Source organism: Salvelinus namaycush, chromosome 19 (assembly GCF_016432855.1).
Source record: "Salvelinus namaycush isolate Seneca chromosome 19, SaNama_1.0, whole genome shotgun sequence".
Classification (NCBI taxonomy): domain Eukaryota; kingdom Metazoa; phylum Chordata; class Actinopteri; order Salmoniformes; family Salmonidae; genus Salvelinus; species Salvelinus namaycush.
This window is the reverse complement of record NC_052325.1, coordinates 37980197-37996683: the sequence shown is the minus strand read 5'-3', so window position 1 is coordinate 37996683 and position 16487 is coordinate 37980197. Positions and strand designations below refer to the sequence as shown.

The 16487-nt window shown below is 42.2% G+C and overlaps 1 pseudogene; it reads left to right on the top strand.

Annotated features, from left to right (window-relative positions):
* The window catches only part of LOC120064008, a 98339-nt pseudogene that overhangs the window by 24957 nt on the left and 56895 nt on the right, over positions 1-16487 (top strand).

Here is a 16487-nt window from a genome sequence, read left to right as displayed (position 1 = left end):
ACGAACATTTAGGACAGCGCACTCCTCCACCCATATGATTAAACCAATTATCCATGGAATAAAACACTTCAGTCTCATATTGATTTACTTGTAAAAAATACTAACTGTTCAACCTTGCATTATCACTGAATTAGGAATTATGCAATGATTTATATCTGGCCTACGGTGAGCTTTTATTCAAGAACAGTTGATTGTGATTGGGAAATTATTCTGTTGGCTGCTTATCAAGTTTATTTTAGGACACAGACCGACTGGGGTTAGTAGACTAGAACTAATCACACGTGTGCCAATTCTATAAGTCTGACTTACTCTGCTGTACAGTATGTGCTGGTTGGATGTATCTTACTGCTGGTGCTGTTATTAAACACACTCTAGTTTTCTGCAATTCTACACACGTTTGGGCCCATGCCATGGCATTTTTAGGATTTTAGATTGTCCCTGACTGTCTAGTTTTTATTTTACTGATTGTTAGATCTCAAAGATTATGTTATTAAAAAATATATTCCTCCATTATATTTTCTGCATACTTTATATCTGGTTTCAGTCGTTTAAGTTTACACTGAAACATTTTACAATCCTGAACAACAAAAAATATATATATGTTTTTATATATTTTTGGTTAACATTTTGCAGTGGTGGCCACTAAATGCATATAGGGGAAACACTGCACTTTGTGAATGAGATCTTGCCCATTTCATTGTTCATATTAGGTTTAGTATCTGAACTTGACTGGAATTTCTGTGTGCAATATTTTCGTGTTGATAACAGTTTTATTTTAGAGCTTGTTGTTTTTGTCAAAAGTGCTGATTAATCTAGCTAATCTCGATTACATGTCTATTTGCACGCACGCACGCACGCACGCACGCACGCACACACACACACACACACACACACACACATCCCTCCAATTATCTCAATGCGCCAGCTGCCTCTGTGCTGACCTCTTGCCAGCAGGCCCCATTGTAGAGTGAAAGGTCAAACAGAGATAAAGTGCAATCACAGCCTGTAATAATGGTGGAGATCTCCCTGGGGAACACCCTTATGGGCCACCAACAACCCATCTAAATGAATGGGGTTTATATCCAGGCTATCCAGACAGATTATTAGTCATTTAGCTGTACTCTTTAGTCACGATAATGCTTTCTTCACCATTATTTTGTCCTTTTTCTCCAACAGACATAAAATAATCAATACTCCTAAAACAGTCATAGTAGAGAGCAGTCCTGATGATGATCTGGTGAACCTGGAGGTTTTAGATGAGGTAAGATTGGATACTGTATGTTGACTTCATTGTTGTTGGACTAGAGGACGGTATATGTACACTACCGTTCAAAAGTTTGGGGTCACTTAGAAATGTCCTTGTTTTCCACGAAAACATACATGAAATGAGTTGCAAAATGAATAGGAAATATAGTCAAGATGTTGACAAGGTTATAAATAATGCTTTTTAATTTAAATAATAATTCTGTCCTTCAAACTTTGCTTTCGTCAAAGAATCCTTGCAGCAATTACAGCTTTGCAGTCCTTTGGCATTCTAGTTGTCAATTTGTTGAGGTAATCTGAAAAGATTTCACCCCATGCTTCCTGAAGCACCTCCCACAAATTGGATTGGCTTGATGGGCACTTCCTACGTAGCATACGGTCAAGCTGCTCCCACAACAGCTCAATAGGGTTGAGATTCGGTGACTGTGCTGGTCACTCCATTATAGACAGAATACCAGCTGACTGCTTCTTCCCTAAATAGTTCTTACATAGTTTGGAGCTGTGCTTTGGGTCATTGTCCTGTTGTAGGAGGAAATTGGCTCCAATTAAGCGCCGTCCACATGGTATGGCATGGCGTTGCAAAATGGAGTGATAGCCTTCCTTCTTCAAGATCCCTTTTACCCTGTACAAATCTCCCACTTTACCACCACCAAAGCACCCCCAGACCATCACATTGCCTCGACCATGCTTGACAGATGGCGTCAAGCACTCATCCAGCAACTTTTCATTTTTTCTGTCTCACGAATGTTCTTCTTTGTGATCCGAACACCTCAAACTTAGATTCTTCTGTCCAAAACACTTTTTTCCAATCTTCCTCTGTCCAGTGTCTGTGTTCTTTTGCCCATCTTAATATTTTATTTTTATTGGCCAATCTGAGATGTGGCTTTTTCTTTGCAACTCTGCCTAGAAGGCCAGCATCCCAGAGTTGCCTCTTCACTGTTGATGTTGAGACTGGTGTTTGCGGGTACTATTTAATGAAGCTGCCAGTTGAGGACTTGTGAGGCATCTGTTTCTCAAACTAGACACTCTAATGTACTTGTCCTCTTGCTCAGTTGTGCACCGGGGCCTTCCGCTCCTCTTTCTATTCTGGTTAGAGCCAGTTTGCACTGTTCTGTGAAGGGAGTAGTACACAGCGTTGTACGAGATCTTCAGTTACTTGGCAATTTCTCGCATGGAATAGCCTTAATCTCTCAGAACAAGAATAGACTGACGAGTTTCAGAGAAATTCTCTGGCCGACTCTTTTCTCTGTATATATCAATGATGTTGCTCTTGCTGCTGGTAATTCTCTGATCCACCTCTACGCAGATGACACCAATCTGTATACTTCTGGCCCTTCTTTGGACACTGTGTTAACAAACCTCCAGACGAGCTTCAATGATATACAACACTCCTTCCGTGGCCTCCAACTGCTCTTAAATGCTAGTAAAACTAAATGCATGATCTTCAACCGATCGCTGCCCGCACCCGCCCACCCGACTAGCATCACTACTCTGGACGGTTCTGACTTAGAATATGTGGACAACTACAAATACCTAGGTGTCTGGATAGACTGTAAACTCTCCTTCCAGACTCACATTAAGCATCTCCAATCCAAAATTAAATCTAGAATTGGCTTCCTATTTCACAACAAAGCCTCCTTCACTCATGCTGCTAAACATACCCTCGTAAAACTGACTATCCTACCGATCCTTGACTTTGGCGATGTCATTTACAAAACAGCCTCCAGCACGCTACTCAGCAAATTGGATGTAGTCTATCACAGTGCCATCTGTTTTGTCACCAAAGCCCCATATACTACCCACCACTGCTACCTGTATGCACTCGTTGCTTCATATTCGTCAAACCCACTGGCTCTAGGTCATCTATAAGTCTTTGCTAGGTAAAGCCCCACCTTATCTCAGCTCACTGGTCACCATAGCAACACCCACCCGCAGCGTGCTCCAACAGGTATAATTCACTGGTCATCCCCAAAGCCAACTCCTCCTTTGGCCGCCTTTTCTTCCAGTTCTCTGCTGCCAATGACTGGAATGAATTGCAAAAATCACTGAAGCTGGATAATTATATCTCCCTCACTAACTTTAAGCATCAGCTGTCAGAGCAGCTTACCGATCACTGCACCTGTGCACAGCCCACCTATAAATAGCCCACCCAGCTACCTCATCCCCATATTGTTATTTATTTTTGATATTTTGCACCCCAGTATCTCTACTCGCACATTTATCACTCCAGTGTCAATGCTAAATTGTAATTATTTCGCCACTATGGCCTATTTATTGCATTACCTCCCTAATCTTACTACATTTGCACACACTGTATATAGATTGTTCTATTGTGTTATTGACTGTACGTTTGTTTATCCCATGTGTAACTCTGTGTTGTTGTTTTTGTCGAACTGCTTTGCTTTATCTTGGCCAGGTCGCAGTTGTAAATCAGAACTTGTTCTCAACTGGCCTACCTGGTTAAATAAAGGTGAAATTAAAAATAATTTAAAAAAAGTTATTTGTTTCTGGCCATTTTGAGCCTGTAATCGAACCCACTACATTTAAAAAAGTTATTTGTTTCTGGCCATTTTGAGCCTGTAATCGAACCCACTACATTTAAAAAAGTTATTTGTTTCTGGCCATTTTGAGCCTGTAATCAAACCCACTACATTTAAAAAAGTTATTTGTTTATGGCCATTTTGAGCCTGTAATCAAACCCGCAAATGCTGATGCTCCAGATACTCAACTAGTCTAAAGAAGGCCAGTTCTATTGCTTCTTTAATCAGGACAACAGTTTTCAGCTGTGCTAACATAATTGAAAAAGTGTTTTCTAATGATCAATTAGCCTTTTAAAATTATAAACTTGGATTAGCGAACACAGCGTGCCATTGGAACACAGGAGTGATGGTTGCTGATAATGGGCTACTGTAAGCCTATGTAGCTATTCCATAAAAAATCTGCCGTTTCCAGCTACAATAGTCATTTACAACATTAGCAATGTCTACACTGTATTTCGGATCAATTTGATGTTATTTTAATTTGTAAAAAAATGTGCTTTTCTTTCAAAAACAAGGACATTTCTAAGTGACCCCAAACTTTTGAACGGTAGTGTAGGTATTTTACACAGTACACAATGTGTGTTCTCCTTCTTCTCTGCAGGAGACCCTCATCAAACACCTCTCGAAGAGGTATTACGAGCTTCAGATATACACGTACGTTGGAGACATCCTTATCGCTCTCAATCCTTTTCAAACTCTAAGCATCTACTCGGCACAGGTTAGTTTATGACAGCAGTGTCATTGTGTGTCATAATTCCTGTGAATACCTCTGTAAAGACAGAACGGTATTGATATTCTAATATGGCCTGCTCTGTCCCTCAGCTTCGGCCTTGCTCTGCATCGGCCCTGAGGTGCTCATGGAGGCCCTGACATCCCACTGTGTGGTAACCCGGGGAGAGACCATCATCCACACCAGTACTGTAGACAAAGCCGGGACGCCATGTCCAAGTCCGGGACGCCATGTCCAAAGCTCTGTACGGACACCTCTTCAGCTGGATAGTCAACCGCATCAATGCCCTCCTGCAGCCTGATATGAATAACTAGTAAGTGTAAGGCACTGGTTCTCTCTCTCTGGTCCCTCTGTCTTTGGTTGTTGCACTCTGCTTCAGATGTGTGTGTGTTGCTGTATATTATTAAGCTCTAGTGACCCTTACATCTGGGTAGAGAACCGAACACGGAGAGTAGAATATTAATGGACAGCACGAGGCAAGAAAGGGCGCAAAAGAAGTTGAATACATTTTAGTTGCGTGCTGAGAAAATAATATTCAGTTGATTAAAATAACTTCAGAGAGACTGTAAAGGGTTGTTCATTGATCCAAAAGAATTCCCTCATAAATGTGAGCGTAGACTGTCATGGAGTCATCTGCTGTCTCTGAGCTGCAGAAGGCCCACTGGGTCTGTTTCCACTTCAATAATCTGTACACTCTGTTATTGCCATTAATAACCTTTTAACCAAGACAAAAGGTGACCTCTGATGTCTTGGTAATTGAAGGGATTATGGGAAATGGTGTCTCTCCATCTTAGCAATACCGGAGTGAAATCACTCTGTTGTAAGATCTGTGTTTAGTGTAGACCTAAAGACTTGTCTAGATCACGGTTAAATACAGACTCTTGTACAATCCTTGTTAATCATAACATGTTATGATTCATTGATTGTAGTCAGAGAGCTCTGAACTTTCATAATTGTTGGGTGAACCTTTCCTTTAAATATCCAGATGCAGTATGCCAGCTTGTTCATCAATCACAGGAGAAGCATCTCCCATAACAGTAGAATTGGCCATTCAGATCAAAATATTCTCTATTTGGGTTGAACTTGGTTCATCATTAAAGTTTCATAAGTCAATGTGGTTGCTTGGGATTTGCTCAGACAGTTCCACACAAGAATGATTTTGTTCGTCTGTCCCGTTTTTCCCCTTTGAAGTGCTGCAGAAAGTGGCATGAATGTGGGAATCCTGGACATCTTTGGATTCGAGAACTTCAAGGAGAACTCCTTTGAGCCACTCTGCATCAACATTGCAAATGAACAGATTCAGTTTGACTTTAACCAGCACATTTTTTCAAATCAAATCAAGTTTATTTGTCACGTGCGCTGCATACAACAGGTGTAGACCTTACAGTGAAATGCTTACTTACAGTGCAAAAAAGGTATTAGGTGAACAATAGGTAGGTAAAGAAATAAAACAACAGTAAAAAGAAAGGGTATATACAGTAGCGAGGCTATAAAAGTAGCAAGGCTACATACAGACCGGTTAGTCAGGCTGATTGAGGTAGTATGTACATGTAGATGATGGTTAAAGTGACTATGCACATATGATGAACAGAGAGTAGCAGTAGCGTAAAAGAGGGGTTGGCGGGTGGTGGGTGGGAATCAATGCAGATAGCCCGGTTAGCCAATGTGCGGGAGCACTGGTTGGTCGGCCCAAATTTTTGCCCTGGAACAGGTGAGCCGGCAGATAGGGTGGCTCATGTTCTGGAATCGAGGTATGCGTAACAAATGGCACTACTTTTGACCAGAGTCATAGGGAATAGGATGCCATTTGGGACAAAGCCTGAATTGATTGCTTCTCCAACTCCAGTAAGAGTCCATTAACAGTGACAAATGAAGATAGACTGGATTATGCTGAAGATGTCCTTTTATTGTAGCACATATTTAAACATTTTGTTGAGCATCATTTTGTATATTAAAGGAAAAATCCACCCAAAACCACACATTCCTTTAATTTACAGTGTTAAATAACACTAATATGTGAGAACAATATTTTTTGTAGTAAAGTTGGTAACAACATGGGAAATGATTGGGGGAATCTGTTGCAGCTCAAGTCGAGTACAAAATCCACAATGCAATGCTCTCTCTATGGGCTGGCTAGGTAACTAGCTAGCAAACGTAGCTACACACAATAATACCTAAGACAATCGTCCAGTATTGAAATCGGACATGTATGATAGACGTTTTCGCTATCTAAAAGTCGTATTCCTTTATCACGGTACTGCGTCATACCTGACGTATTTCTGCCTGCTTGAACGCCAATAATTCAGATAAACATGAAAACATGAAATGACACAGGGAATCGATAGAACATCCCTCAGAGATGCACAAAAACAATATAACATTCAAAATGGGCGAACCTTTCCTTTATATGTCCAGATGCAGTATGCCAGCTTGTTCATCGATCACAGGAGAAGCTTCTCTTAATGAAACACTGCAATTCAGTGTTATCTTCTTCATAGCTTTATATGACGTTAAAATTATTATTTTTCTTCTCCCTCAACTACTAGATATTATGCTCTTAATTGATTTACTGAAGCTGTTTACCCTGGAGTGTGGGAGTTTATTGTTTTCGCTGACGACGCTGTATAGAAATGAATCAAGAGCACTTTTTGCTGTATTGTCCTTTTGTCTCAATGTTTGCTCTCTAGCAATTCCTTTCAAGGGAATTAGAGAGAAAGCTGGTATTCATGAAGTGATCACTTTATTCAGTATAATGAATAGACAAGAATTGAAGTGTAAGAATGAGGTTGTGTTCTTAAACGGTACTCTACAGTATATGTGCTGGATGTGTCCTTTTGGAAACATTTGTATACCAAGGCTTAACTAGGCATACTTAATTCCCGGATCATAACTAGGCATCTTTCCTGCATGATTTGTCATATTACATGGAATATATTTTAGTTGACTTCAATGTAGGGTTAGTGGTTAGCTGAAAAGTGATTTTTATCATGTGAAAATGTCTTCAATCTGGTGGTACACAGAAACTGATTATTCTGAGTTAATGATTTAAACATGGGGACGGTTTAGATCTGTTGGTTCCACTTTATTGGTAAAATATAGATTTAAAATCACTTTTTGATCTAAATTAAGCAGATGCAATAATGTGATATGCCTCTGGGTTATTTGCTAATGGAACTAAATTATGAATTAGTAAGTGGCTTTATTTGTTATTTCAGAACAGTTCTGTATAATTTCAGCAACTGACTTTGTTATACATTTCAGGCGAAGAAGAAGAACTGGAGTGGTGCTGTTGATTAAGAACTTTTTTTAAACATGCAAAAATCCTATTTAGCCTAGATTGTTTAATTGGGTTATTTAGTGAAAACATTAACTGTGGACTGTTCTATATTCTCTGTGTTTTAATTAGATGGAGTACCAGAGCGAGGGGTTGAGGACAACCATCCCATCCTGGACATGTTCCTCCAGAAGCCCATGGGCCTGCTCTCTCTGATGAATGAGGAGAGCCGGTTCCCCCAGGCCACCGACCAGACCCTAGTGGGTAAGACAAGGCCTCACCAGCAGACACGGTCAAGTCCATGTGTACTTAAACAACCCTGCTCTGAAAACAACTATGTTTAATCAAGATTAGTCTTTTTTTCAATGTTATCTTCAGATACATTTGAGGACAATCTGTACTACAAGTACTTCTGGAGACCAAAACATATTGAGCTCTGCTTTGAGATTCACCATTATGCTGGCAAGGTATAGATCAGGGCCTTGTTGCCCAGTTGCGAATAAACTTAAGCATTACGACGATCATACCAGATGCATCGTTATTTACGAGCCAACTTTTTAAGAGTGTTTCCCAAACAAGCACATTTATTTGCATCCCCGTTAGCTTTTACAGAAGCAGCAGCTACTCTTCCTGGGGTCCACAAAAAACACCAAACATGACAAGTAACAAAACACTGATAAACACTCTAACCGCTAGGCTATCTGCTGCCCATCATTCCAACGATGATCTTTAACGCTACGAAGGCTCTGGGAATTGAGGCCCAGTGCAGTATGTATGGATTAGTATCCAATGTATCATTGGTGTTTGCACGCTAATACAGTTGGATAGGTAGTTTTTTTTTATCAGGTATGGTTTGAGTTGATTATCCCTTTGCTGTCATGTAGGTCTTGTACAACGTGAACGGGTTTCTGGAAAAGAACCGAGACGCTCTCCCTGCAGACATTGTTGTGAGGACATCAGACAACAAACTTCTGCAGCAGCTGTTTTCAAGTCCATTAACAAAAACAGGTAGGTCGCAAGACTTTCAATAAAAATGTTTTAGAATTCATTATCATTCATTATCACTCCTTTGGAGTGTTATTATGCTACTGCCCTAAATTCCATACAGGAAGTTGGAAACCGCACTTTTTGTTTAAACAACTAAATAATCTTAATTCTGTTTACACTGTGGTAGAAATGTATTGGGGTCCCGATGAGTGTACAAAACATTAGGAACACCTACTCTTTCCATGACATAGACTCACCAGGTGAATCCAGGTGAAAGCTATGATCCCTTATTGATGTCACCTGTTAAATCCACTTTAATCAGTGTAGATTAATGGGATGAGACAGGTTAAAGAAGGATTGTTAAGCCTTGAGACAAGGATTGTGTATGTGTGCCATTCAGAGAGTGAATGGGTAAGACAAAATATTTAAGTACTTTGAACGGGGTATGGTAGTAGGTGTCAAGCACACGCGGTTTGAGTGTCAAGAACTGCAACGCTAGTGGGTTTTTCATGCTCAACAATTTCCTGTGTGTATCAAGAATGGTCCACCACCCAAATAATATCCAGCCAACTTGACACAATTGTGGGAATCATTGGAGTCAACATGGGCCAGCGTCACTGTGGAATGCTTTCGACACCTTGCAGAGTCCATGCCCCAACGAATTGAGGCTGTTCTGTGGGCAAAAGGGGGTTCAACTCAATAGTAGGAAGGTGTTCCTAATGTTTTGGACACTGTGTATGATTGCATGTTTGTTTCTAGTATTGTTCATGTCTCAATAAACTTTCAGGTAAGGAGATTTTCTTTTTTTAAGACGCCTCTCCAGACACAGCGGCATCCTGGTCCTCCTCCACTCAAAGCCCCTCTCTCTGCGACGCGATACTGTGTGTGGATAAATCTCCAGTCTCCATTATCTCCTGAGAGGCTCAGCTCCCCATGGAGGGCTCTGTTTTTATTTTCACTAAGCTGCCACGTTTGGTTTCATGATGCTTGCTGCTATCTACAGATTGTGCAGCAGCGGGATATTTTTGTGATAAGGTTTCCAAATACCCAGGAGATGAAGAAATGGTATTTAGAGATCATATTAGCAACTCTTCTTCCCAGTCTTTTCTGTTTAGTTAAATAAAGGTGGTAATATCCTCATCATTAGCCGTGGCTGGGGCCCGTGGTCACTTGGCTGAGCCGGCATGCTAATGGATGTGTTCAATTACCAGATACAGCACTTCATACTTTCCTCCAGTTAAGCCATATTATGTGCTTCACTTCCTTTTGAGCCACCTGTAAATGACTGCTTTCAGATATAGTCGAATTAAGAGCAGCTCCAATTTACGATGGGTACTTTGGTTTAGCCTCCATTAGAAATCCATGTGCAATGTCTATAGGCTAAATTGGGATGTAGTGCATGAGGTGAGCCCACAGCCATCCTCCTCTTTACTTGATTGACGAAAAATACACTAGCATGAAAAAGTAAATTCAGTATAATGTGAATGGGTGGAGAATTCACTGCACTTTGGTACTTCGAAGTATTGAGTAACAGCAGAGATGTGGTTCACCATTCATGGCTACAGACATGGTGTCAATTAGGCCTAAAAGCCTCTCTAATTTGGTTCAGCTCGTCCAACGGCTTTCTTATTTTCAGCATAAACACACAAAGGGATATACACTACATAACCAAAAGTATGTGGACACCTTCTCGTCGAACATTTCATTCCAAAATCCTGGGCATTAATATGAAGTTCGTACCCCCCCTTTGCTGCTATAATAGCCTCAACTCTTCAGGGAAGGCTTTCCACTAGATATTGGAACATTGCTGCGGGGACTTTATTCCATTCAGCCACAAGAGCATTAGTGAGGTCGGGCACTGATGTTGGGCGATTAGGCCTGGCTCGCAGTCTGCGTTCCAATTCATCTCAAAGGTGTTTTATGGAGTTGAGGTCAGGGCTCTGTGCAGGCCAGTCAAGTTCTTCCACACCTTAAAAAAAAATAATAATAAATGTACCCCTTTTTCTCCCCAATTTTGTGGTATCCAATTGGTAGTTACACTCTTGTCTCATCGCTGCAACTCTCGTACAGACTCGGCAGAGGCGAAGGTCGAGAGCCGTGCGTCCTCCAAAACACAACCCAGCCTAGCCACACTGCTTCTTGACACAATGTGTCGTAGGAAACACCTTTGTTTTTTCCCTAGCACTACACACCTGATTCAAATCATCAAAGCCTTTTGATGAGTTGATCATTTGAATCAGCTGTGTAGTGCTAGAGCAAAAACTAAAATGTGCCCCCCTTTGGGTCCCCAGGACCAGAATTGAGAACCAGTGCCTTAGACCACTGTGCCACTTGGGAGGCTTTCCACACCAATCTCAACAAACCATTTCAGTATGGACCTTGCTTTGTGCACAGGGGCATTGTCATGCTGAAACTGGAAAGGGCCTTCCCCAAACTATTGCCACAAAGTTGGAAGCACAGAATCATCTACAATGTCATTGTATGCTGTAGCGTTAATATTTCCCTTTACTGGAACTAAGGGGCCTAGCTCGAACCATGAAAAACAGCCCCAGACCATTATTCCTCCTCCACCAAACTTTACAGTTGGCACTATGCATTCAGGCAGGTAGCATTCTCCTGGCATCCACCAAACCCAGATTCGTCAATCAGACTGCCAGATGGTGAAGCGTGATTCATCATTCCAGAGAACACGTTTCCACTGCTCCAGAGAGCTTTTCACCACTCCAGCCGACACTTGGCATTGCGCATGGTGATCTTAGGCTTGTGTGCGGCTGCTTGGCAATAGAAACCCATTTCATGACGCTCCCGACTAACAGTTCTTGTGCTGACATTTCTTCCAAAGGCAGTTTGGAACTCAATAGTGAGTGTTGCAACCAAGGACAGACGATTTTTACGCGCTATGCGCTTCAGCACTCAGCGATCCCGTTCTGTGAGCTTGTGTGGCCTACCACTTCGCGGCTGGGGCAGTTGCTCCTAGACATTTCCACTTCACAATAACAGCACTTACAGTTGACCGGGACAGCTCTAGCATGGCAGAAATTTGACGAACTGACTTGTTGGAAAGGTGGCATCCTATGACAGTGCCACGTTAAATGTTACTGAGCTCTTCAGTAAGACCATTCTACTGCCAATGTTTGTCTATGGAGATTGCATGGCTGTGCTTGATTTTATACACCTGTCAGCAACCGGTGTGGCTGAAAACCATGAATCCATTCATTTGAACGGGTGTCCACATACTTTTGTATATATAGTGTATTTGCAGCAATGTCATTGGGTCAAGTGCACAGTAGGTAATAGGCATCAAGTTGAGATTTTCATGATTGACTGCAGTAAAAGTGTTATATTGCTGTTTAGTTGTAATCTAGTTATTGTTGTTATTAGTGTGTCAGTCATGGAATCTTACTCTGTATCTCGTCTCTCGTTCTCACTGGTTTTGAGATTGTCCACAGGGTGCCCTCACTCAATCTTCAACATCCCTCTGATATAGAGGTCCTGTCTTCTTATGACACTTCATGAAAGTTTAGATAATCACGTAAGATAAGAGCTTTGAGACAATCTACTTCTGCTTATCAAGTGGTAAAAGCTTGAGTTCCCTTTTAAGTGACAAATAGCAGAGGAAAATTATAATTCTATTCTTCAGGGTAAAATCTGGAGGAATGTAATTTGCATTTTAGTTCATATTATAGATTCAGTGTTATCTATGAAATTACTGCTATCTGTGGGATCAGATGAAAATCTATTTTAACCGGGTTGGTTTAGTTTTATGCTGCCGAGTTGTGAATACAAACCGGATGGCTCTAGTTGTGACCACTAGGTGTCACCCTTGTTGACATTTGAGATGAAAGGACATTGGTGGATCCGGAACAAATAGAGATTCATTGAATATACTTTTATCTGTCTTATCAAATGTGAATATCAAATTGAAATAACCAAAGCATGTAACACTTACTGTTCTTCAAATTATGTCTCAGATTTAAAATGAGTGAAGATACTGTGAACACTTGACTGCCTGGAACATTTCAGTGCTGTCAGTGAATATTACTAATTGGGAATGGACTGGTCTAGAAATGTTCAAATAAATTGAAATGTTGCATATTGATAAGTAAGATGTGATTACACGTAGAGTGTCTTGGGGAACCATCAAAGCTCCAGAAAGTGAAAAGATTTCCTGACCTGAATAGTGGGACCACTTGAGTCCAGCAGAATCTCATCAGGCAGGGTCCTTGAGGCTTGGCCATGTGGTGGTGTTTTGTCAGAGGAAATTGGATGTATTTGCATCGACAAATTCCTCCAAGCCAGGGTCTTTCCCAGATCCCTCAGATCAGAGTGTTTGAATTGGTTGAGCTGTGTATGGTCCGGTGGGGCCTAAGAGGCCTGCGGTCAGAGGAGTTGTACGTATCCTTAGGGTTGGTGTCAGCAGAGCACATCTGCACACAGGCATGGCACCGTATGACAGCCCTCACTCTGCCAGAGCAGACTGCAGGGCATAGGGGTCTAATTCAATTTTTATGGTGCATGGCTCCTCATATAGATTTACAGTATACTTACTGTATGTGTGCAGAATGGAGCTGGAGGGAATATCAGTTGTTTTATGGGCTCCTGACCAATTGTGCTATTTTGTGTTTTTTTGAGCTGATGTTAAAACGTTTTTTTTACATAATGTTTCCGCCATCGTTTCCTATGACCGAATAGAGCTTCTGGACATCAGAACAGTGATTACTAACCTCGATTTGGATAAGGATTTCTATCTGCTCCTTTTATTCTCTGTCCCCAACGCAGTAGACGACCAGTTTTGATAGCCCTTAGCCGTACCCTCATCCTACTGCTCCTCTGTTCCTCGGGTGATGTGGAGGTTAACCCAGGCCCTGCGTGTCCCCAGGCACTCTCATTTGTTGACTTCTGTAATCGAAAAAGCCTTGGTTTCATGCATGTTAACATCAGAAGCCTCCTCCCTAAGTTTGTTTTACTCACTGCTTTAGCACACTCCGCCAACCCTGATGTCCTTGCCCTGTCTGAATCCTGGCTTAGGAAGGCCACCAAAAATTCTGAGATTTCCATACCCAACTACAACATCTCCCGTCAAGATAGAACTGCCAAAGGGAGAGGAGTTGCAATCTACTGCAGAGATAGCCTGCAAAGTTCTGTCATACTTTCCAGGCCTATGCCCAAACAGTTCGAGCTTCTAATTTAAAAAATGAATCTCTCCAGAAATAAGTCTCTGACTGTTGCCGCCTGTTATAGACCCCCCTCAGCTCTCAGCTGTGCCCTGGACACCATATGTGAATTGATTGCCCTCATCTATCTTCAGAGTTCGTTTTGTTAGGTGACCTAAACTGGGATATGCTTAACACCCCGGCAGTCCTACAATCTATGCTAGATGCCCTCAATCTCACACAAATCATCAAGGAACCCACCAGGTACAACCCTAAATCCGTAAACATGGGCACCCTCATAGATATTATTCTGACCAACTTGCCCTCCAAATATACCTCTGCTGTTTTCAACCAGGATCTCAGCGATCACTGCCTCATTGCTTGCATCCGCTATGGGTCCGCGGTCAAACGACCACCCCTCATCACTGTCAAACGCTCACTAAAATCCTTCTGCAAGCAGGCCTTTCTAAATGACCTGGCCATGGGATCCTGGAAGGATATTGACCTCATCCCATCAGTCGAGGATGCCTGGTCGTTCTTTAAAAGTAATTTCCTCACCATCTTAAAAAAGCATGCCCCTTTCAAAAAATGTAGAACTAAGAACAGATATAGCCCTTGGTTCACTCCAGACCTGACTGCCCTTGACCAGCACAAAAACATCCTGTGGCTGACTGCAATAGCATCGAATAGTCCCCGTGATATGCAACTGTTCAGGGAAGTCAGGAACCAATACACGCAGTCTGTAAAGCAAAGGCTAGCATTTTCAAACAGAAATTTGCAACCTGTAGCTCTAACTCCCAAAAGTTTTGGGACACTGTAAAGTCCATGGAGAAAAAGAGCATCTCCTCCCAGCTTCCCACTGCACTGAGGCTAGATAACACGGTCACCACCGATAAATCCACGATAATCGAAAATTTCAATAATCATTTCTCGGCTGGCCATGCTTTCCTCCTGGCTACCCCAACCCCGGCCAACAGCTCCGCCCCCTTCCGCAGCTACTTGCCCGAGCCTCCCCAGCTTCTCCTTCACCTAAATCCAGATAGCAGATGTTCTGAAAAAGCTGCAAAACCTGGACCCGTACAAATCAGCTGGGCTAGACAATCTGGACCCTCTCTTTCTAAAATGATCCGCCGCCGTTGTTGCAACCCCTATTACCAGCCTGTTCAACCTCTCTTTCCTATCGTCTGAGATCCCTAAAGATAGGAAAGCTGCCGCGGTCATCCCCCTCTTCAAAGGGGGTGACACTCTAGACCCAAACTGTTATAGACCTATATCCATCCTGCCCTGCCTCTCTAAAGTCTTCGAAAGCCAAGTTAATAAACAGATCACTGACCATTTCGAATCCCACCGTACCTTCTCCGCTGTGCAACCCGGTTTCCGAGCTGGTCACGGATGCACCTCAGCCACGCTCAAGGTACTAAACGATATCATAACCGCCATCGATAAAAGACAGTACTGTGCAGCTGTCTTCATCCACCTGGTCAAGGCTTTCGACTCTGTCAATCACCGTATTCTTATCGGCAGACTCAATAGCCTTGGTTTCTCAAATGACTGCCTCGCCTGGTTCACCAACTACTTTGCAGATAGAGTTCAGTGTGTCAAATCGGAGGACCTGTTGTCCGGACCTCTGGCAGTCTCTATGGGGGTACCACAGGGTTAAATTCTCGGGCCGACTCTTTTCTCTGTATATATCAATGATGTCGCTCTTGATGCGGGGGATTCCCTGATCCACCTCTACGCAGACGACACCATTTTGTATACATCTGCCCCTTCTTTGGACACTGTGTTAACTAACCTCCAAATGAGCTTCAATGCCATACAACACTCCTTGCTTTTCCTTCCAGTTCTCTGTTGCCAGTGACTGGAACGAATTGCAAAAATCACTGAAGCTGGAGACTTATATTTCCCTCACTAACTTTAAACATCAGCTAACTGAGCAGCTAACCAATCGCTGCAGCTGTACATAGTCCATCTGTAAATGGCCCACGCAATCTACCTACCCCATCCCCATATTGTTTTTATTTACTTTTCTGCTCATTTGCACACCAGTATCTCTACTTGCACATCATCATCTGCTCATTTATCACTCCAGTGTTAATCTGCTAAATTGTGATTACTTCGCTACTATGGCCTATTTATTGCCTACCTCCTCACGCCATTTGCACACACTGTATATAGACTTTCTTTTTTTCTATTGTGTTATTGACTGTACACTTGTTTATTCCATGTGTAACTCTGTGTTGTTGTTTGTGTCGCACTGTTTTGCTTTATCTTGGCCAGGTCGCAGTTGTAAATGAGAACTTGTTCTCAACTAACTTACCTGGTTAAATAAAGGTGAAATAAAAAAAAATCTATGAGTTGGTGGCGAAGGACATACGGCTCATTCCGGGCTAGCCCCAAATCCCTACACTCGAAAAAGGAAGAGGCAACGTTATTGAAGCCGGCGTGCGGGATACCTGACAAGACTACGTTGGCGAGTGGATAAACCGCCTCTACCCTCTGTTCTATTGGTGAATTTGCAATCACTGGAGAATAAACTG